General features: G+C 43.6%; 1 protein-coding gene across 2 annotated transcripts in view; it reads right to left on the bottom strand.

Annotated features, from left to right (window-relative positions):
• The window catches only part of MFSD6 (major facilitator superfamily domain containing 6), a 78998-nt gene extending 54785 nt beyond the window's left edge, over positions 1-24213 (bottom strand). The window contains exon 1 of one of the 2 annotated variants that reach the window (XM_055120965.1): positions 23974-24213. The gene's annotated coding sequence lies outside the window, so the exon portion shown is untranslated. The remainder of the gene's footprint in view (positions 1-23973) is intronic. The other variant, XM_055120963.1, reaches the window with a different exon arrangement.
• Between the last annotated feature and the right edge of the window lie 512 nt (positions 24214-24725).

Here is a 24725-nt window from a genome sequence, read left to right as displayed (position 1 = left end):
AGATTGCAATGGGGTGTGACTACAGCCACAACAAACACATCTTGTAAGCAAGTTGCCCCCATGTTGCATATAATGCTAATGATGGCATTGTTCCAGGTATGTGTTTTTAAATGGATTGCCATTTAGAAAAAGAAGAATGAAGAAGAAGGAAAAGAAGGAAGAGAAGAAGGAGGAGGAGGAGGTGAAGGAGAAAGAGATGAAGGAGGAACAGGTAGACATTTATTGCCATGCCAATTACCATTTAAAAGAGCTGTGTGTGCTAATCCATATTCACTGCAACATCTCTACCATTGTCTCCATTGAACAGATGGGAAAAGTGAGGCAGGAACCAGTTAAATCAATCAATTCACTGAACTCATAAAATTTCTTTAAATGTGTTTCAACTCACACCACACCAAACACACATACACACACACACAATCTGTTGTCTCTTTCACACCAGCAGATGGCTGTCCAACTAAGCTACTATGAGGTACTCCAAGCCCTCCATGGAGCTGGCGTCAGTGACGGTGAGAGGGAACTGGGATACTGATCACTGCTATGTAGTCTTATGTCTACATATGTAGTTTTATGTCTAGTTTGTATTTAGGCTGAGGTTTTCTGTCCACAGCAGAGTCAAGTAGAAACCACGTGGGCAAGTCTGGATGCCCACCCTGGCCTGTCAGTCTCACAGCACCGCTGTTTTTCCACACTGGGGTGTTGACAGAGGAGGCACTTTACCAGCTCCCAGCCGTAACCAGACTCTGCCCCCGATGATGGTGTCAGCAGCAGCCGCGTGGGGAGCAGCAGTGAGACCCCCAACAGCAAGCCATGTCCACTTCACAGACCACTCAGCCTTCCACCCATGGGTGTTAAAAAGGGCCAGGTGGCAAACCTGGGCTCTCCTAACCTTCTGGAAGTAATGAGGAAGCATCTCTAATTTCCTTGCCAGACCAGTGTCAGAAATCTAGCTTCAAATCAGAAGAATTACATAAGATCCAAGACCTTATAATTCCCCAAATGTCAAAGTTTCCATTTAAAATAATGCATCAGGGTCAGAGAGATAGTACAGGGGTGGGAAGGTACTTGCCTTGCACACCGCCAACCCTAGTTCAGTCACGAGCAAGGCATGTGCCCCACCCCACCCCCAAGTGCCTCGAGGAGTGGTCCCTGAGCACAGAGCCAGGTAAGCTCAGTAAGCCCTGAGCACAGTCAGGTGTGGCCCAAAGCAAGAGAGAGAGAGGGGGGGGGGCGGGGAAAGAATCCAAAGTCTAGAAATTGAAAGTCCCAGCAAATAAATATGTAATTTTTTAATAGAAACTTTTATGGGAGCCAGAGAGCTAGTCCATCAGGTAAGGCACTTGCCTCCCATGCAGCCAACCCAGAATCAATCCCCGGCATCCTCTAGGGTCGCCCAAGTGGTCCCTCAGTGCAGAGCCAGGAGTAAACCCTGAGTACATTCAGGAGTAACCCCCAAACAAAACAAAACAAAACAGCAGCAACAACAAAAGGACTCTTTTAAACTGGAAAATACAACAATCAAAATATTTTTTAAATGGCTAGCGAATGAGGGAGAAAGAGAGTAAATGAAAAGATACAATAGAAATTGCACAATCTAACAACAGAAAAAAAAAACAGACTGAAAAAAAATAAATAAGGAACAGTGCCTCAGCACCTGCAGGACTAAAGCGAAAGGTCAAACATTTGCATCATCAGAATCCGGGAGGGGAGGAGAGACAGAACTCTGTTGAAACCCTGACTCCTGAACTAACTCAAAAATATAAATGCTTAAAACGTGCCTGCATTTTGTAGCAAAGACACCAAGACACGCAGATTCAATACACAAAATAAATAACCTCCAGGGGCTGGAGAGATAGCACAGCGGGTAGGGCATTTGCCTTGCACGTGGCCGACCCGGGTTCAAATCCCAGCATCCCATATGGTCCCCTGAGCACAGCCAGGGGTAATTCCTGAGTGCAGAGCCAGGAGTAACCCCTGTGCATTGCCAGGTGTGACCCAAAAAGCCAAAAAATAAAAATAAAAAATAAATAAATAACCTCCAAATAAAAACCGAGGAAGCTACACTCTGGCAAAGAATGACAAAGAAAAATCTCGCAAGCAGTGACATAGGAATCACAAATTACTAATAAGAAAATTCAGAAGATGGCAGTTCTCACATTAGAAACCATGGACACCAGAAGGAGGTGACATAATAACATCTTAAGTGCTAAAAACTCTGCTGAGAATCTGAAGTCAGAAAAAAGATAGTCCCAAGTTAAAGGAGTGATAGGACAGTGGGTAGGAAGTTTGCCTTGCAAGCAGCCAACCTGGATTTGATTCCCAGCATTACATATGGTTCCCACCCCTGCCTTGTAGAATTCCTGAATGCAGAACCAGGAGTAAGCCCTGAGCACCACCAGATGTGGCCCCAAAACAAAAAAGAAATTTAAAAGGTCCCAAACCTAGAAAGCAACAGAGCAATATGCCTTACAAATATACAAAATGTAGTGGTTAGACATGGCTCTTTTCTTGCACATGACTAACCCTGGTTAATCCCTGGCACCACATACAGTTCCCCAAAGGTGACCAGGAATGATCCCTGAGCACAAAGCCAGAAGTAAGCCCTGGCCCAACCTCCCCCACACCCTACCCCAAATACTTAACAAAATGTTAGAAAATATGATATATATTTGATATATCAAGCATGAGCGAACCCAGGAACCCAGGTAATGCAGAACTTTGTGATCTTGGACTCTGGGCTCAATGGGACCCGGGAGCAGAGATCCTCTGCCTGCTTCCCCTCCCCCGTCTCCGGCCACCCAGGGGTCACACCCATAAGCCACCTTCTGCTGGCGTCAGATTATCGATAATCTCCTTATAGGCTACCATCCAGAACCGAAAGGGAGCATAAATTGAGGCCCCCATAACCATGCCATCCGACTCCCGCCAGAGGCTGTTTCCACTCAGGGTGTCCGGGGGGGGGGCAGAGAGCCCTCCCTGCCCAAGGGACCCAGCCCCGGCAGCCGACCTCCACTACCCAACCGCCACCACACTCCAGACCGCTTTCCACATGCTCAGTCTGAGCCTCATGTATGAGTGCACATATTCCCTGAAACATCATAAGACACTCCCAACCCATTTTTCATAAAATCATAGAGGGAAATATATATATTTCCTCTCATAGAGCCTGGCAAGCTACCAAGAGTATCCTGCCCACATGGCAGAGCCCGGCAAGCTTTCCGTGGCATATTCAGTAAGCCAAAAACAGTAACAATAACAGATCTCATTCCCCTAACCCTGAAAGAGCCTCCAATCCTTGGGAAATATGAGTAAGGAGAGGCTGCTAAAATCTCAGGGCTGGACAGATGACTGGTTAAAGAAACTTTGGTACATCTATATAATGGAATACTATGCAGCTGTTAGAAAAAATGAAGTCATGAACTTTGCATATAAGTGGATCAACATGGAAAGTATCATGCTAAGTGAAATGAGTCAGAAAGAGAGTGACAGACATAGAAAGATTGCACTCATCTGTGGAATATAAAATAACAGAGAAGGAGACTAACACCCAAGAATAGTAGAAATTAAGTACCAGCAGGTTGACTCCATGGCTTGGAAGCTGACCTCACATTCTGGGGGAAAGGCAGTTCAGATACAGAAGGGAACACTAAGTAAAATGTGGTTGGAGGCCACGCGTGGAAAGGGTGATGCGTGCTGAAAGTAAACTAGAGACTGAACACAATGGCCACTCAATGCCCCTATTGCAAACCAAAACACCCAATTGGAGAGAGAGAACAAAAGGGAATACCCTGCCACAGAGGCAGGGTGGGGGGGGGGGAGATGGGATTGGGAGGGTGAGAGGGATGCTGGGTTTATTCGTGGTGAAGAACGGGCACTGGATGGGTTCTCAAACACTGTATGAGAGAAACACGACAACGAAAATGTGTAAATCAGTAACTGTGCCCTCACAGTGATTCACTAATTAAAAAAATAAATTAATTAAAAAATTAATCTCAGGGCTGGGACGAATGGAGACATTGCTGGTGCCTGCTTGAATAAATCGAAGAACAATGGGATGACAGTGATACAGTGATATCTGGCAATATATAAAATAAATATACATTATGGTTAATTGGTATCTACTCCATGGATACAAGGATGATGCAAAATTTGAAATTCAGTAAATGATATCCACCAAGTTAAGGGAAAAGTGTGTATGGGCCAGGGAGATAGTTCAAGGGTCAGGATTGCATACCGCACATGTACAAGGATCCAAGTTTGATTCTCAGTAATGCATGGGACACTATGTACCACCAGGTATAGTACTAGCAGCCACCAAATTATCCTTGGGGGTGGCCCTGGGCTCCTGAACATTTCTCAAAAAACAATACTCACCCCCCAAAAAAGATAAAGAGCACAATCACGATCTTATCATTCAAAGCAGAAAAGGCATTTAAGAAAATTAAACAGTCATTCATTAAAAGTCTCAGAAAAAAGGAACAGAGGGGAACTTCTTCAACTAAATAAAGATCACCAATTTAAAAAAAAACAAACAACTACAGGTAACATTACACTTAGCAGTGAAAGATGGAGTTGTTTTCTCTAAGACAGGGAATAGGGCAAGACTATCTGGTCTCACCACTCTTATGCAATAGTGCTGGAAACTAGTCAATATAAGGGGGCTGGGATGGGGGTGCAGAGGAAGCAAATGGAAAATGGTCAGAAGGGGGAAAAAAAACACTCTATAACTATCATGACTATTTGTACAGGAAATTCCAAGGTAGATACACAATCTTCTCTAAGTAGTAAATAAGTTCATCAATTTCCCAGGATAAAAAAAAAAAGGACTGGAACAAAAGCACAGCGGGTAGGGTGTTTGCCTTGCACGCTGCCGACCCAGGTTCAATTTCTTCATTCTTCATCCCTCTCAGAGAGCCCAGCAAGCTACCGAGAGTATCTCACCCGCACGGCAGAGGCTGACAAGCTACCAATGGAGTATTCGATATACCAAAAACAGTAGCAACAAGTCTCACAATGGAAATGTTACTGGTGCCCGCTCAAGCAAATCGATGAACAATGGGACAACAGTGCTACTGTCACTGTCACTGTCATTGTGTTGCTCATTGATTTGTTCGAGCGAGCACCAGTAATGTCTCTCATTGAGAGACTTATTGTTACTGTTTTTGGCATATCCAATACGCATGGGTAGCTTGCTAGGCTCTGCTGCCCGGGCTCAATACTCTCAGTAACTTGCCCAGCTGTCCGAGAGGGGCAGAGGAATCGAACTCAGGTCAGTCGAGTGAAAGGCGAACGCTCAACCGCTATGCTATCACTCCAGCCCGAACAGTGCTACAGTTACTGGTGCCTGCTCGAACAACAACAACAACAACAACAACAAAATTAAGTTTGACTGTGCTCTACACACTAAAAATGTACACAGAAAAATTAAAAACATAACCATCTGAAATTGCTAAAAAAGTTAAGAACTAGAAATTTTGTTTGAGATGAATGAAATATGTGCAGGACTATACACTGACAACCATAAAATGAAGGGTGAGATATACTATGTTTGTGAATGAAGCTGGAACACTCACCGTAGTAAATATTTCAATTCTCCTTAAATGTATTTGTTTGTTTGTTGGGGGCCACACTCAGCAATACTCAGGGCCTACTCCTGGCTTTACAGTCAGGGATCACTCCTGGAGGGTTCAGGGGACCATCTTGGGTTCCAAGGATGGGCTTGTGTGGGGTCAGCCATGTGCAAGGCAAGTGCCCTACCCACTGTACTATCCCTTTGGCCCCGATTCTCAAATTTACATACGGGTTTATTTAACACAATCCCTAGCACAGTTTCATAAGATTTTCTTGTAGAGACAAGATTTTCTAAAATCTGTGTGAAAAGGAAAGTGTGGGTGGCAGGAGATGGCCTAAGGTAGGCCTATGGAAGGCCAGGGGATTGATCCCAAGGGTTACTACAGGTATTAAGCAAGGCACTGTTCTCTGTGAACCCAGCAACACCAGGACTTCCAGCCACACCACTGCCAGTGCGTGCGAGCACACTGCAACCTGAAGTACACGAAGACTGGCAGCACCACGAGTTAAACATACAAGCAACACACCCAAGTCTAAGTGGACCCCGGGTATGGTAAACATCATCATCAAAGAAAGGAAAGGAAGGTGAAAAAAGGCAAGGAAAGGAAAAGGAACTAGTACAGCTAAAAATAATCCATCCCTCCCTCCCTCCCTCCCTCCCTCCCTCCCTCCCTCCCTCCCTTCCTTCCTTCCTTCCTTCCTTCCTTCCTTCCTTCCTTCCTTCCTTCCTTCCTTCCTTCCTTCCTTCTTTCCTTCCTTCCCGGTTGTGCTCAAGGCTTAGTTTTGGTTACATGTGTAGCAGGTTCAGAGGACCTTATGAGATGCCAGGGACTGAATCCATGTCAGTTGCATGAAAGGGAAATGCTCTATCTTCTATATACTATCACTCCAATCTTAAAAGTCACCTTTTCAGCAAATGGCACTAAAGCAATTAGCCATCCATAGACAAAATAAATAAATAAATAAATAAATAAAAGACATCAACCTGAATTTTATAAATCTTTGAATTTCAGAATGAGACATGGGTTTACACGTACAACTAAAATACCTGAGAAAAATCTTTAGGCTCTCATGCCAGAAAATGAGGCCAGATTTAACACCAAATGCACCAAGAGGAAAAAACTAGTAAATTATATTTTATTTAAATTAAAATCTTCTGGCCTGCTTCAGAGAGATTGTTTAAAAAGCCAGGTGCTTGCCTTGCACATGGCCAAATATGGTTTCAATGCTTGGTACTTGCATATGATCCACTGAGCACCATCAGGCTAGATCCCTGAGCATAAAGCCAGCAGTAAACCCTGAGCACCTGTGTATAGCCCAGCTCCCCACCCGAAAACAAAACAAAACCAAAAGACCTTTGCCCTGCCAAAGGGCCCACTAAGGAAATGTAAAAATAAACTGCACACTGAGAGAAAACATTGACAAGTCAAATAATCAGCAAAGGACTAGTGTGTACACACATACACACACACACACACACACACACACGTATGTATATATAATTCTTGGGATTTTTTTTTGTGAGGAGGCCAAACCCAGTGTGCTTACTCCTGGTGGCCTCAGCGAGGGTCAGTATCGGATACCAAGAAGGTGGGTTGACTGTGTGCAAGGCAAACACCTTACCCTCTGTTCTATTGCTCCATTACAATAATTCTTAAATGTCACTAATCAAAAAATTCAATTATAAAATAGACAAAGAATGAAGATAAATTTTATCAAAGAGGATATTCATAATTTACATATGCAAATGAAAAGAAGCCCAATCTCATTAGCCATTCATGGAATAAAAAATTAGACAGAATATATATCTTTGACAGTGACTAAAATTAAAAAGTGGCACCAGCAAATCCTGACAAGGCTGTGAAGAAACTAATGATTCATACATTGCTGATGGGGATGTAAGATGGTAATGCCAATCTGGAATACATTTTATCAGCTTTTTTAAAAAATTAATTACGCGCATGCCATATGTCCCAACAAATGAATTTGTAGGCATGTATCACAGAAAAATAAATCCTTATTTTTACAAAAATCTATACACAAAGGTCATGGGAGTTGTATTTCTATTAACTACAAAATGGAAACAATCTGGATATCCTTCAATGAATACAATGGTTAAATAATGGTTAAATAAATGATGATTCACAACCATACCATGTCATCGTACATAGCAACAGAAAGGAGCTGCTGAGACATCCAAAAGTCATTGAATGACTTTCCAATTGGAGGCATGATTGCCAGGGAGTCATGAAGAAGAGGTGAAGGAGAGAAGTTGTATATGGCTTTAAACATGAAGGGTCCTGGCATGATAGAAATGGTCTGTACCTTGACTATATCAGTGTAGGTATCCTGGCTGTGCTAGAGTATGAAAGTTTTGCCAAAACATTAAGGTTTGGAGGCTGGAGGAGGAATAAGCACAAGGTAAATAAGTGAGTCCTACTGTTTCTTGTATCTGCATGTGAAATCAACCATTATTCAAAATGGAAAGGTTAATTTCAAAACTCACAATAGTGGTAACCTTGATAAAGGGGTTCTGGTAGTAGAAACAAGTACCAGGAGATTGTCTCCATGGCTTGGAGGCTGGTCTCTCATTCTGGGTAACTCAGGGAAGGGACCACCAAGTAAAATGTGGTTGGAGGTCATGTGGGGGAAGGGTGAGGCGGGCGGAATACAGACTAGAGACTGAACACAATGGCCACTCAACACCTCTATTGCAAACCACAACACCTAATCAGAGAGAGAGAGAACAAAAGGGAATTCCCTGCCATAGTGGCAGGGTGGGGTGGGGGGAGACGGGCCTGGGGAGGGGGGGAGGGATGTTGGGTTTACGGGTGGTGGAGAATGGGCACTGGTGAAGGGATGGGTTATTGAACTTTGTATGGGGGAAGCATGAGCATAAAGATGTATGGATCTGTAACTGTACCCTCACGATGACTCTCTAATTAAAAATAAACTAATTAAAAAAAAAAAGGGGGGTTCTGGGGGCTTGATAATAGTATATGCTTTTATCTGGGTCACGATTATTTTGATGTAAAATATCATGTTGTAAAAAGTCACTAAACAATATCATTCTCCAACCAAAATATGAGTGTAAATAATGAACATAACTTAGGGATTTGAAGCAGAAAAAAGAGAAAAAATGTCAGGTGCAAATACAAATAGAGGGTTATTCAAAAAGTAAAATATGTGAAAAATAACACCTAAAAGAGAAAAACAGAGAAATTTAAGAGAAAGACAAATTCTTATTCAAGAAAAAATTCTCACAACTGAAAGATGGGAGTAGTCTGTCTGAAATAATGCACTGCATATCAGAAACAATTGTGAAGACAGACCCAAGTCAAAGCACATCACAACTATAGAACACAGCTGTTGGCTTCCAGAGAATAAAATGTGTTACATACTAAGCATCAAGAACCAAATTTCTGGGACCAGAGAGGTCGTATAGCAGGCAGGGCGCTTGCCTTGCATACAGCTGACCAGGGTTCAATCCTCAGCATCCCATATGGTTCCCTGAGCACCTCCAAGAGTAATCCCTTAGAACAGAGCACAGCTGGGTGTGGTCCAAAAGACAAACAAACAAAAACAGATTTCTCCAGTTACTGGAAGCTATACCCAGGCACATTACCATTTGATAAAGAAGGACATTTTACACACTCATCTTCTCTAAAAGTACATTTTTCATAAACCCTTCCCTGGGTTGTGTGGGAAACAAAGAGCTAGAAAAGAATGAGATATGGGACAGAGGAAACAGGAGACCTAACCTGGGAGAGAGTGACAGGAATGCTGGCAAGGTGGGCACTGGGCTCCAGGATGATGGCTGTGGGCCACAAACAAAGCAGCCAGCTGGCAGTGCCAGCCCTGATGGTTCCAGGAGGCACAGGCCAGGAGAATGTCACAGTTGACTCCACTGCCCAGCTGGGATATGAAGTCATTGTAATTTGGCTAGTGAATAAGGAAAGGACCAAATTGCCACGAAGCAAAACTGTGTCAGGAAATTAAGATGGCTGAAGGAATATACCAAGTTGGAGCAAAGAAAGAAAATGATTTCTGGTTTTTATTGATTTATTTATTTAATTTTTAAAATTTTACTGAATCACCGTGAGATAGTTACAGGCTTTCATGTTTAGGTTACAATCACACAATGATCAAACACCCTCCACCAGAGCACATTCCCCATCACCAACATCCCCAGTATACCCCCCCTTTCCCACCCTCCCCCTGCCTCCATGGCAGACAATATTCCCCATACTCTCTCTCTACTTTTGGGCATTATGGCTTGCAACACAGACACTGAGAAGTCATCATGTTTGCTCCATTATCTACTTTCGGCATGCATCTACCATCCCGAAATCCTCCAGCCATCATAGAAAATGATTTCTTTCTATAGTAGGAAGGCCTGTCCCCCAAGTCAGCGATACTACCCCCGGGGGGTGGTGGAATGACCCAGGGGCAGCAAAAACTCAGCACAAGGAGCAACTTCAAATGGGGTTCTGAGTGATTTCTTTTTTTTTTTTTCTGAAAACAGGGAGGTGAGGCCAAATAAGTTTGGAAATATTTTCTAACACATTGATAATAACTACACTTAAAATTAGGATTTGGGGGGTTGGAGCAATAGCACAGCGGGTAGGGCGTTTGCCTTGCACGCAGCCGACCCGGGTTCGATTCCCAGCATCCCATATGGTCCCCTGAGCACTGCCAGGAGTGATTCCTGAGTGCAGAGCCAGGAGTAACCCCTGTGCATCGCCAGGTGTGACCCCAAAAGCAAAAAATTTTAAAAAAAATTTTTTAAAAATTAGGATTTGGGGCTGGAGAATCGTACTGGGATGAAGGCACTTGCATAGCATGTGGCTGCAGCTATAACCAAGGTTAAATTCCCAGCACTGCTTCTAGTGTAGCGCCTGAGCACAAAGTCAGGTCATCTCAGCTCTGAGGTGGTTCTCAAGGCTTAAGGAAAGGGGGATTCCCTGAATTGTTCAAGTTTTGATGAAGACCTGCAAAAAACATGCATTAGGATGTTGACTTAAACCCAAACAATTCTTTCATCTTCTTCTTATTCAGATAATTGGCGTTCATAAGTGGCTTTTCATGCATGAGTTTAGATGTTAAAACCAAAGTACTTTAGCAAAGTTTTTCTAAGATAACTTATTTTTTTATATGTCACACTCAATAACTTATATGAAGCTTAAATCTAAAAATAAAAGGCAACTGAACGTAATCAAAGTAAAGAGAAAGTAAAGTGAAATTTTTCAGCTACACAGGCGGGGTGGGGGGGTATACTGTGAGTCTTGGTGGTGGAATATGTGCACTGGTGTAGGTATGGGTGCTCGAGCATTGTATAACTGAGACTTAAGCCTGAAAGCTTTGTAACTTTCCACATGGTGATTCAATAAAAAATAAATAAATAACAAAACAAAAAAATAAAAATAAAAGGCAATTTTTTTTTTGGTATTTCAACTCAGGGTATTATTATTCTTTAGATTCAAAATTTTCAGGTTGTATTTTATTTTGATAAAAAATAGAAATAATCACATTTTAAATGCAGTAACAAAATTAAGCATAACTATACTCATCTTCATAATCACAGGATCAGGGACAAAAATAAATAGATAAACAAAACTCCAGATTTTAATAAAATTAAAATATGTCAAGGCAGACATGCCTTGGAAGACTTAGATTACCTTTGACTTGTCATACAAAATGATACAGCAAATGTGAGGAACAGTAAAAATACAAATATATTGGATGAAGCACTCATCATTTTATAAATCCAAGGGAGAATTTACTCATCAAGCAGTCCACATGAAGCCATCACATATTTTGTTCTAAACATCAGAATCTTGGGCTGGAGAGAAGTTCAAAGGACAGGGCACTTAACTTGCCTGCAGCTGACCTCGGTTCAATCCCCAACACCATATATGGTCCCTCAGGCCCCACCGGGAGTGATCCCTGAGTGCAGAGCTAGGAGTAAGCCCTAAGCACTGCCAGGTATAGTCCCCAAATAAAATAAATAAAAACATTGAATCGTAATGATGGGGGGGAGGGTGCTTTCAAGCTGTGCTCAGAGGGGGTTGGGGGCCCTGGGTTCCACCCTGTGGTTGCTTAGGGGCCATCGGAGCTATGCTCAGCATACTCAAGAGAGCATACTCAGCAGTACTCAAGAGACATACAGTTCTGGGGATCTGTTCAAGATTCTTGTGCGTGCCAGGCATACACCGCAGCCCTTTGAGCTTTCTCCTGGATCTGAATTTTTAAACACTTTTTGAAACAAAATTTTGAAAGAAAGAAAACACTTCAAATTAGACAAAATTAAGTGTATGAACTTCTCAGAGAAGTCACTAAGGTCAGTTTGCAGTCAACTCTAATTGGAAAAGAGGACTTTTGTTAGAAAGCCAAGAAAGTTTTCTCACCCAGCACCCTTTAATGAAAGTAATCAACACCTTGACTGTGAACACAGGACAGCTTTATAAGACCTGGAACTACACCCTACCAGCACATATGCTGAGTCATTAAAATCACAGGTATTTTTAAATTATTGATGAGTATGGAATCACTCCTATTAAAATTGATAACTTTCTTCATTAAATATTTAAATTAAAACTGCTCAAACGTATATTGAGTTAACTACAGAGAGCTAAGTATGGAAATGGATTTACGTTCTGAAGAAAAACTTAGACCCAAACCTACTTTTTGGAACTATTACTCCAAAGGTCATATTTATGACTGCTATGAGAGTGTGATTGGATTGATCACTGACATCACTACCAGTGATGGAAGGAAACTATCCCTGAATAACACAGACAATGACACCAGCACTCTGCTTGGTGTCACAACTCCGTGTTCCCAGGATGGGAATGGGGAGATCCACTTTTTGAGCCCCTGGAATGAATACTACACTGTCAACTGTTACTGACCATTCTCCATGGCAAAGTGGGCCCTGGAACAGGAGTCTAACTCCAGCTGTAAGTTATCAGCAAAGAGAAGATGCTTACAGTGCTGAAGTCACATATGACAGTCATGAATGTTTGGTGAAACTCCAGCAATTTCCAGGACGAGCTTCTTTTGGTAGACTAACATTCATTGTTAATTCCAACAGATCCTTAAACATTTGTTTCAATAAGGATAGCTTTAGCAACTGCTAGACATGACAAACAAATACATGGTTCATTTTATGACATTTAAAACATGTTACAGGGCATCAGCATATGCAAAGGAAGCGGAAGATTATTTTGGAATCTCTGACGTGGCTCTTTTAGAGGTAGCCCAATTATGAAGGAGCCCAAACTGGTTCCAATTCTGCCAACTTAGTTTGAGTCTCCAGTGTCCCATAGAGACAGATGAAGAACACAATACTTATCCATTAGGATAGCTGTCTACATAAAAATACATACAAGTGGTGCTCTTAGTATAGAACTAATAGATTTGTAATTTGTAGGCATACAAGTAATGGGAAAACACTGAAAGAAATTAAACAGGAGCGTGTAGGAGCCACATTTATATTTCACAAAGATCATCATAGAGTTAGTATGAAGATAACAGGATTTTGCTATTGCAACCACTAATGATTTCCTAGTATTTTGATCTTTGATTTTAGTCTGCTGGTATTAACACTAAATACAAGTACTGTGGTGGAATCATTTTAGGTTGTACTCTATAAAATGAATCTAATGCAATTTGGAGGAGATAAACTTGCAATGTTTTCCTGACTCTGCTTCTGTAAGTGGCTGTCATACCTGAGCTGCTCCAGGGCCTTTGGGAGAATATTATTATTGCTTTCTTGTAGGATTCCTACCTGTCCAACTAGATGACGAACACTTTGAGAAATGCATTTGCTACTTTACTTTTCAGAGTTATGGGTACATACTGGTGATTTTTGACAAGCACCTGGGTGTCAATGTATATGTAAGGTTCGAATGCAGTAGAATGTAACCAAATATTACTTTTTTAGGAAGCACAGGGAGAAGATCCAATTTCTCTCCTGGCTCAGACATTTGTGCCTTTCTGAGCCTTCTTCTCATCATAGTGAAATGGAGATAAAAAACAAACCCAAATCAACTCTGAGAGGAGTTGGAGGACTTAAAGGAATTTATGAAAAGAGAATTCTGCTAACTCAAAAGCAGCACATGAACATTTGTTGTTGGTAGTTGTGGTCTTATTCCAGGGCCTATTTAAAGTACAACACTGGGCCTTATTTTGTAACTATTCCCAAAACATTCTTCCCGAGTCAGTTTTCAAGAATCCTGGCACTGTGCCTGAAGTATGACAGTATTTTATACATAATGCTCATGAATTTATATTCTTATCCACTCCATGTACACAGCCTAACTAGGAAGGAGAAAAGAGAGATGCCCTCTGGCTCGCTCAAGAGCACAACATGGATAATGGACTGGGATGATAAGCATCTCAGGCCAGAATTACCTACTCATTTCAAGCAGAGTCCCCTAAGGAATATTTTAATTGTATGTGTGACATGATAAATGAGAAAGTAGCACTGTCATCCCGTTGTTCGATTTGCTTGAGCGGGCACCAGTAACGTCTCCATTGTGAGACTTGTTCTACTGTTTTTGGCATATCGAATACCCCACGGGTACCTTGCCAGGCTCTGCCATGCAGGCAGTATACTCTCGGTAGCTTGCCGGGCTAAGAGGGACGAAGGAATCGAACCCGGTCAGCCTCTTGCAAGGCAAACACCTTACCCGCTGTGCTATGGAGCTGAAATCCTAACATGTTTCCCTTAAGAGGGTAAAAAGAACACATAATTTTCATTTTTGGGGAGGGGAAAATAGTCTTTATATTCCAAAAATGACTTTAGTAATAAAACCCAAGTGTATCTTCCCTTTCATTTGTAGAAAACACAACTAAACAAATTTTAAAGCTTGTAATTTAGGCCTTTTGACCATATAAACTATCATAGAGGATTTCTATTTGTTTTAGGCTACTGATTAAATATTAGCTTGCAGTAAAAACTTAAAGCAGGTCCCAGAAATTCATTTCCTTTACCTCTCGAATAAACTTCCTGTCTTAAAACAAGCCTAGTAGGAAGAACCATTTTAGTTCATATTATAGCATGGGGAAAAAGTGTTTTTAAAACAGTTTTTGCTTTTCCTGGCTCCCACATGATAATAGTTCAGAGATCAAGAAACTTTCCTTGCATGTGGCTGAATGCAGCTCAACCCATGGCATCATATACGGTTCTCCAAGCCCCAACAGCAGTGATATCTGAGTGTAGAGACAGGAGTATGCCCTGGTTACTGCCAGGTATAGCTTCAAAACAAAAAAGAAAGAAAAGAAAAAGAGAAAGGAAAGGAAGGAAAGAAAGAAGGAAAGAAAGAAAGAAGGAAAGAAAGAAAGAAAGAAAGAAAGAAAGAAAGAAAGAAAGAAAGAAAGAAAGAAAGAAAGAAAGAAAGAAAGAAAGAAAGAGAGAAAGAAAGAAAGAGAGAAAGAAAGAGAGAAGGAGGGAGGGAAGGAAGGAGGGAGGGAGGGAGGGAGGGAAGAGAGAGAAAGATGTGTGGAGAAAGAGAAAGAGGAGAAGTGAGGGAGAGAGGGAGAAAGGAAAAAGAGAGGCAGAGAGAGAGAAAAGGAAGGGTAGAAGGGAGGGAGGGAGGGAGGGAGGGAGGGAGGGAGGGAGGGAGGGAAACTCAATTTGATAGTTTCTCCAATAGCAAAAATCCAACAGACATGCAAATTAGTAAAATTAATCAAATATACTGTTGATATTCTGCATTTATTTGACAAGAAGGGAAACAATAGTGATTTAAGGGGATCACAGAAGCTTTATAAAAGTAGAACCAATGCAAAATCATCTCTTCTGAAACAAAGATCAAAAATTTACATGCGCAATAAAATTTTGTGCTTTTTTTTTTTTTTTGCAGGGGGGCTGGTTATGCCCAGAAATGCTCAGGGTTACTTCTGACTCTGCACTCAGGAATTACTCCTGGCAGTACTCAGGGGACCATATGGGTTGCTGAGGATTGAACTGGGGTTCAGGCCACATGTAAGGCAAACGCCCTACCTGCTGTACTATCACTCCAGGCCCCATTAGAATGAAATTATTTAGGAATCACCAAAGTGAGGAAGAAAACAGGTTTCCAATATTCACCATACTTTAATTACTGAAGCTTAGAAAACATTTCCACATTGTATAAATAGTGCTGGTACTGAATGAAAAACACTAAAGAAACTAAGGGTTATAGCAAGTATAATTTTTAAAGGTAAACACCTTGTGCTTATCGAACTCAGGAGCCAGCAGCACATCTCCTAAAACCACTGTGCCCTGAGCTCCAGGCCCTTCCAGTCCTGAACCACAACAGCGAACACAGAATCACCTGCCATCAGCTTTCTCCAGGGCAACGGTTCCAAACTGTGGGAGCCATAGAGTATCACTACAGAAATGTGTGATGCATAGGCATCTACTCCCTTCTGAGTGAGTCATGATGCTTCCATCACACATTTCTCCAATCCATGATAATGTAACTCTCATACGCTTTCTACCAGGAGTGCACATTTTCAGAGAGAAAAATCTACAAGTACCACTATGCAGTGTACGAGCCTGATGACTCTATGAACGTAGAGGCAGTGTCTTCAAACTCCAATTAGGTTAACAGCTCTTTTCCAGGGCCAGAAGAGAAATGGAGGGACGAGGGGGACACCAGATCACATAAGCAGAGGTCTGACAGAACAGGAGCCACGGCAAGCTCACACTCATTATTCTAAACCCATACTATTATCAAACAATGTAGAATGCTGAAGAATAGAAATGTGTTTCTTCCTATGAAACTAATGTGGAAAAACTTCCACTTTCTACCCATTTCAAAGCATAAAATGAAGAACTTGTTAAAGGATACTGAAAGTGGTTAATGGCTTAAAGTTTTACAGAAAAGTTTTTCTTCAGTAAATTATTGTCTACAGAGTGCACCTGAGTAAAAAACAAAGGGATCTTACAATTCTATGGAACATTTTTTGGTTTAGCTTTTAAACCTATTTACATGAATTCCTGTTTCACATAGAGAGTTGCACACATATGTTTTAAAAGTCTTTCCAGGAAGGAACTGGCTGGTAAATGCAATAAGTATAGACTTTATAGTATAGACTTTAATTCAAGGCTTTAAAATACTAGGAACCCCAGAAAAAGCAGATAGTAGACAAATAAGAATTCTAATAGAATTTCAACTACAAGCAGTGGTAATATAACATTAGGTTATGGCAGTGGCATGTGATGATATATGTAAAATAATCCCGTATTTATAATGGTACATGATACTCAAAACTGATGCTAATAGCTGTCTGATGTTGCACTATTACACACTGAGAAAGTTAAATAAAGTACAATCCAAAAGACAAGACATTTTAAATAGAAATACACAGGTACTTCATCCTCATGTGTTTAAGTGCACAACTTAGATCAGAATATATACCTCATGATTTAAAATACACTTTCTGAATTCAGAGATACAGTTCAAGAGTTAAAGAACTTACTTTATTTAACAGCCAACCTCCATATGATCTACACTTGGGTCCCTGTGCATAGCTAGTAGTGGCCTTGAGCTGGGTGTGGCCCCCAAACAAAAAAAAATATTTTAAATATATTTTCTACAGTGGAGAGCCCGGCAAGCTACCAAGAGTATCCTGCCTGCACAGCAGAGCCTGGCAAACTACCCATGGCGTATTCAATATGCCAAAACCAGTAACAACAAGTCTCACGACGGAGACGTTACTGGTGCCCACTCAAGCAAATCGATGAACAACGGGATGACAGTGCTACAGTTCTACATCATTTTAACTCGTATTCCCTAACTATATAGTGTAAATGATCATTTACACCATAGCGCATTCCAGTATATGCATTCTAAAACTGATTCTTCTGTTGTTAATACTATGATAAACTGAGGAATTATGTGCCATCTAGTTTTCTCAGAAAGATTACCCAGACCATAAAAAATGAACCACTTTATCATATAGTATCAATATCTTTGAAAGTGAAAAATATCCAATGCTGATAAGGATGAGGAATATTAGCTCCTTTAAGAGAAAAAGTATAAACTTTTGAGAAGGCAAGCTTTAAATGTATGAGTGTTTATTTTGTAGTCTTCATAACAATTGAAACATTAAAGAGGCAGGGGAATTGAAAAACTTAGGATATATTCATATATAAGATGACATAACAATAGAGAAAAACAGAAACTTAACATTTACAGGGTAGAAAATAGAACTTAAATAGAAAATAAACATTGAGGAAATGTTTACAACCTATGCATTTGCATTGTGTTAAGTGAGAGAGGCAGAAGACAAATGTCTATGTATATTTTGTTTTATTTATGAGTGTAAGTACTTTATATAAAATGCATTTTAGAAAAAAACCTTGAAAATAACCAGTTTCCCAGGGGTTGTCTCTAAGCAGTAAAATAAAAGTTTTTTTTCCTTATATTTTTCTGAATTTTTCCCTCAAAGAGTAAGTATCATTTAAAAATATTTATTTTTAAAAGGTGTCATTTTTTTTAATATGCATAGCAACCAGGACCCCTAGATCCTGCAGATCCTGAAAGGTCAGAGTGAGGTTCAAAGCTGGTTTGTTTATCCCTGTGTTCACCAATGGGCTTTGGGCACTGTTTTTAGACACTTTCTGCTGCAGGTACTTAGGGCTGGAGAGATAGTACAGCGGGTAGGGCACTTGCCTTGCATGCTGCTGACCCAGGTTTGATCCCGAGCATCCCATATAGTCCTCTGAGAATCATCAGGAGTAATTCCTGAGTGCAAAATCAGGAGGAACCCCTGAGCATGGCTAGGTGTGGCCAAAAACAAGCATCCCCCCTCCCCCCAAGAAAACCCAGTATTCTTTAGGCCCCTTTGAAAGGATGGATAAGAAGTCTTTTTTTATTTTTAATTTTATCAAACTCCCTCATCAAAGTGAATCTAGGTTCATTTGTGTGAGACACAATTCCACAAAGATGATTCTGAAATAGAATTTAGAATGCACTCCAGAACAGTTACAGAAGCCTGACTGTGCTGGGTCAGATCAGTGCATTTCTTCAAAAGTCACAGATCTCAGACGGGTTCCGCTTCAGATGCTGGGTGCAGGGACCTATGCTCTGTAAAGAGCAGCCACCATATTGACTTTGGGCCCAAGTCTGTTCTACCTTAGCCTTGTCCCTGCCAGTACTGGAGCAGTTTGGAGCGAAGAATTCCCCTACATGGCTCATAAGGACCCTCTCTTCCACCTCTCCCTTCCGTTTCTCAGTCTGGGCACTGCTGGCCTGTCCCTGAGCTGTAGCAGGCTCATGATGAGGGGGTCCCAGGGGAAACTTGGAGGCACATGGTCTTCTCTTCATATTCACACACACACAGCCAACTCCCTGCCCAGGCTCCTGACTCACTTTCCCCTGGCACAATCAACCCACAAATCAGGCTTGTTGAGACAACACAGATTCCTCTTTCTAGTTCTCCTTTTATTCTCCACAAAGCCACACCAGAGCTCCCTCCGGCCACTGCTGACTCATGTCTCCCCATCTCTGGCTCTCCCCCTTGTCCACCTTGTGGTTTCAGATTAAAACGTTTCCTCAGAGTCACTCAAAAAGTTGGGCTTTCCCATTTTCAGCTTCAGAACTTTCCCTGAATGTATTTCCCACCCCCCCTCCAATGTGCCCTAGATCAAATGTCAAAACAACAGTCTGCGTGCTCTTTCTGGAATCCTTTTCATACTTTGAAACACGGCTTTTCAAAGAGCATCCATTTCTGACCCTCTTTGTACCATTCTTTCCTGTTCGGAAGATGGCAGCAGACCACTATGTCACTGGCAATACAGAGCTCTCTTTTTCATATCCAGACATTGACATATCTTTTTTTTTTCCTTTTTGGATCACACCTGGTGATGCACAGGGGTTACTCCTGGCTCTGCACTCAGGAATTATCCCTGGCAGTGCTCAGGGGACCATATGGGATGCTGGGAATCAAACCTGGGTCGACTGCATGCAAGGCAAACGCCCTACCCACTGTGCTATTGCTCCAGCCCCGACCCGACATTGACATCTCTTAAGCACAGTCCACAAACTCAGGGCTCAGCCACATTCACAACATCTATCAAGGCAGAGGAGGTATTTGTATAATAAGCAATAGGAGTTGCAAGGAGGAACTACAGCACACTCACACACACACACACACACACACTCACACACATACACACACACATAAGCTCAAGGCTTAGGTGTTTCACTTCTGGGTGGCGGTGCTTTGTTTTGGAGCCTTAGCAAATGATTGTGATCATTTCCCAAAACTGCCTGGTTAACCAATTTAATTTAGTAACTATGGTTTTTAACCTTTTTCACATCTGTGTATACCAGTCATTGAAAACCACGAATTTAGACAATTTAATCTTATATAAGAGCAAATAAAAATATATATTTGGGGGTTTTGGGTCACCCTTGAGAGAGGTCAGGGGTCCCTCCTGGTTTTGCACCCAGGAATCACTCCTGGTGGTGCTCAGGGGGCTATATGCAGTGCCAGGGATCAAACCCAGGGTGTCAGCATGCACTGCAAGTGCTTTACCCCCTGCCTATTATTCGGGCCCTGTAAGTAAAAATCCTTTAAGATTTTTAAAAGAACAACAAAAAAAGCTACAAAACTAAAAAAGTTGCAAAAGAAATGTTACTCACTTCCAAACACAGGGCCAGAGAGGATAATGTGGCATTTCAGGATTTAGGATGACAAATCAGGCTCACACTGGCCCCTCTTCCTCTCCAGTTAGTGAAGATGGTAAATGGCCACAGACAGTAAATAGTGGGTAATTAGTCATGGAGGAATTATAAATGCAAATGGAATGTTCTTGATGGAGACATTTTAGTGCTTTCATTATCCCATACACAGTTTATATCAGATATGTATACTTGCTTTTCCCAGGAGTCCAAACTTCTATCCCTGGAAAATGCCATATGAGTTTTATACTAAGAAAAAAAGTTTTACCAATGCTGGCTTTGTATGAAGGTAGGATTCTCCCACTTACTTTTTTTTCTCCTGGCTTTTGGGCCACACCTGGAAATGCTCAGGGGTTACTCCTGGCTCTGAGCTCAAGAATTACTCCTGGTGGTCCTCAGGGGGCTATAGGAGATGCCAGGGATTGAACCCATGTTGACTGCAAGCAAGGCAGTGCCTTACCTGCTGTATATCATCCCAGCCCTCCCATTGAGTTCTGGGTTTAAAGAAAACCTATTGAAAACCACAGCTTCCTAAATCACAGAACTGAGATTCCTTTCCACCCAAAAGCATAATTAGAACCTTAAGTTAATTGTTGGATAACAACTAAAATTGTTGGACTATCTACCCTAAAAATAATTTTACAAAGATTCTTTTTTCAGAATTACCTACCACATTTATAATTAACTAAGTTTACCCAGATACAGTTGCATGATTCTGAAAAGTAGGAATGTATTTGTGTTTGGATCTCTGAGTCTGAACAGGGAAATGCATTAATTTTTAAGGATTCTCAGGAATGACTTGTTAGCATTACATAACATTGAGCAGAATTGTGGGACTGTATTAAATAAATACACATACTAGACTAACCTAATAACTCACTGCTCCTGAAATTATGCTGCTAAAAATAATTGTACCCAGTCATCCAGAACGCCATTGTTTCATGAAATGACATAGCAGGTAAATTTAATTCTCTCACTTTTTATGTAAAGAGCAATGCCTACCAGCAAGACCAGGAGAAAGAAACTCATATTGCCCTAGACCAGCACATAAATTGAGGTGAATGTCAAAGCATTGTTATTAAGAAAAATTGAAGGGTGTTGTGGAACAAACTGCAGATAACGTCAGGAAAGGTAAAAACCAGTCATCTAAGAAAAAGTCTTCAACCTTTGCTCCCATAACCTGCAATTCCCAGAATATCATCTTTCCCTTTGAAGTCCTGCATTACGTTTCACTTCCTTCACAGTACTGGGTTTAGGTACACTCCATTTTTACCTTATTTTGGATTTTAAAGAAATGAATCGGCGATACTTTTTGCCACCTTTTTAGTCCATTAAACTAAGGCTTGTTCCAAAATTGACGGAGGAAAAAAAACAAACATAATTTCATAAGGTAAAAGGTAAAAATATTCTCCTCTTGTCACTTCCTTCAGATAGGAAGCCAGTGTCAACTATTAGGGGACAGTGAGGTAGACAGACACATGTACAAATATATGCAAATAAATCTTTTATCCATTTCCTTCATTTGCTTACTAACGCATCTTGATTTTTCTCAAGAAAATGTACCAAACCCTCAAACACATTTGCATTTATTGCATTTCTCCCTTGCCCTTTAGTGAGATGGCTAAAGATTTACTGACCATCAAAAGAAATGCAATAATCTGCCAGCCTAATATTAAATATTATGTCTGGTTGTATTAACTTTTGTAATTGCCTTCAACTTAAAAATGACCAGAACAAATGAACAAACATACATGCATAATTAGATGCTTTATAAATACAGAGATTGGCCTGCGTGGATAAATGCTAACATATAATGTACGATGAAGGAAAATTAATTTTCAAAGGCAAAGAAGCAAAGAAAGACACCTGCGTGGGTGGTGAGGCTTAATGAGTTCTGAGCAGGGAGGGACAATGTGTGGCAATCTGGGAGTCTGGGGCTTGGGGTCAAGTCTAAGGCCACCTGACTATGTGGTTTGTGTAAATTCCCTTTCTCTCTGAGCTTCATCTTTATCATCCACAAAACTGGGGTTGGGGGGGGGGAGAAGCTATCTTATAGAGATTTAGAAATCAAGTGCTTCAGATGGTGTCCTGAATGTAGCCAGTGCTCCAAAGTGAATGATCTTAGAAGCATATATGGCCCTTTGTGATCCAATGCTTTGTACCGTCAAATGCCTGCACATTTTGCTGCTTTCTTTCTCCTTGTAGTGTTTTCACTTGCCTTCTCCTAATTACCTTATTTATACAAAGAAAGTGCCTTTGAAAGGACCCACTAAAGAGCTGAGAAGCTTTCATGCATGGCCTCTCTCCCCCCCACCCCCTCCCCCAGTATCAGGCACTGACTCATTAGCAAGGTCCCAGCCTCCTCCTAAGCAATTCCAAATTTCACTTACAACTTGTGACCATCTGACTGGCCCACAAAACAACAGAAAACAACCTCCAAGACTGCTAGTGACCAGCAGCCCCTAAGTATTACAAGACACACAAAAAAAGGCTTCCTGCCAGCTTGTTTGGACTTGACAAGGCCATACCTTTAGCTGACCCGCGGCCAGGGCTTAGGGAAGCGGGCATCTACCAAATACACATCTGCGTTCACTCCGTTGCTGACCAACTGTACACCCAGCTGCCCTGTCCACTCATTCATTTGCAGAGTTCTACCAAACTGCCCGAGAATATTAACTATGGAGAAACCTGGCCACCACCTCTTCTACCATGTGAGAAAACGGAGGCGCAAGACGACGTGGCACGCCCAAGGATATGCAACGATGTAGACATCAACTGGGATAGAACCCCAAGTCTTTCCTATGGTTCTCTCCCGGGACTGCCAGGCAAGGGGCCCCCTGCTGTCAGGTGTTTATCAAACAGCAGCGCTGAGGGTGTTTATCAAACAGAGGGTGCGTGGAGGGGTGGCAAAAAGCGACCTTTGAGGGCAGCAGCGAAGGCACGTCTGTTCTGCGGAGGGGGGCCCGGCGACGTTCGGATTTCTCCACCACCCTGTTCGAATTACCGGGGGCTGCCTAGGGGATAAATAGGCGGGCTCTGCGCAGGGACGAGCAACCCCTCATTGCGCTCTCCGAAGGGATGCGTTAGGCCAGGCTGACCAGCAGGCTCCAGGGCAGGCGCTCAGCTCAGGGCACCGCCGCCGCCGGCCAGAGGAGGAGGCGGCGGGAGGAGGGGGGGGGGGGGAATCTTCTTGGTTTGTTTTTTTCCTATTTGTGCACCTGCAATCTCCCCTTCCACACAACTGGCCGCGCGTCCTCGCCGCTGGGGTGCCTGTGCGTCCCGGGTCCTCTCTCTCCGGAGGCGTGTGGGGGTCGCGGGATGGGCTGGGGGTGCCGACCGAGGCCCGGACGCGGGGGCCGGTCTCCCCGCGGGCGCAGTCTGGGCCGGGCCGGGCTCCCCCGGGCAGCGCCTTTGTTTTCCCGGCTCACTTACGTTTGCGGAAGTGCCGCCCGCGCGGGCAGGCACCCCCTGCACCCCAGAACCGTGACGGCGACCCGGGAGGCCGCGGGCCGGGAGCACCCATACCATCCGCACCCGCCCGGGCTCCGGGCCCCGCCTCTGCAGCCCCCCCCCCGCCCCCGACGGCAGGTGGGCGCGCGCGGGCGGGGGACGTCCCCTCCGGGAGGCCCGGCGACCGGGTGGGAAGATTCTGGGAGGGGGGGCGCTGCCAGGGTCCCGCTCTCCCCCCACCGCTCCTCCCTGCACGCCCCGCCCGACTCACCTGCTGCGGCCGACGGCGGCGCTCAGCGGCGCGGGGCGCGGGGCGCTGTATCCCCGCGGGGGCGCTGCGCGGCGGTGCTGGGCATCGGGGCTGCGCGCCCCATGTCGGGCCTCGGGGACTGCGGCGGGGGGCTGCGGGCCGCGATCGGGGCGTCGCTGCTGGCTGTCCGGCTCGGGGCGCCGGGCCGGCCTTCAGTGCTCGCGGCCGCTGTCCCGTCTCCGCGCCGCCGCCCCGCCGCCAGGTGCCGCCGCGCTCCGCCTCCTGCGGCGGCTGCGTCGGCACCGCCCGCCCGCGCCTCCGGGCCCCGGGGGACCCCGGCCCGGCCCTGCAGGGGGCGCGCGCCGAGAGCACCGGAGCCGACGGCCCCGGCTTCCAGGCACCCCAGAAGCGATAGCCCCCCCCCCGGGTGGGGGGGTGGACTGCCCGAGGATGCTGGGCTGGAGAGCGGGAGGTGGTGGGGAGCTGGGATCTCTCCTCCTTGTAGTCTACACTGACAGCCCAGCCTCGGCCGCTCCGACAACGTGTCTCTTTCCGGGTTCCCGACCCGCTGCGCCGAGGCCGGGAGCGAGAGAGGATCGCCCCGGGGGGTCCCGACTCACCAGCGCCCAGCGGGTCGGGACGGGATGGCGCGGCCCGGGCTGCGCAGGTAACTCCGCGGGTCTCGGTGAGAGCGAAATCGAAGTCGTCTTTCTGGTTAGGCTCCCAGGCTGGGCGTGGGGACAGGGACAACTTGGCTGGGAAGGTGTCATCCT

Source organism: Sorex araneus, chromosome X (assembly GCF_027595985.1).
Source record: "Sorex araneus isolate mSorAra2 chromosome X, mSorAra2.pri, whole genome shotgun sequence".
Lineage (NCBI taxonomy): Eukaryota > Metazoa > Chordata > Mammalia > Eulipotyphla > Soricidae > Sorex > Sorex araneus.
The sequence above is the reverse complement of the archived record's forward strand: the minus strand, read 5'-3'. Positions and strand labels throughout refer to the sequence as shown.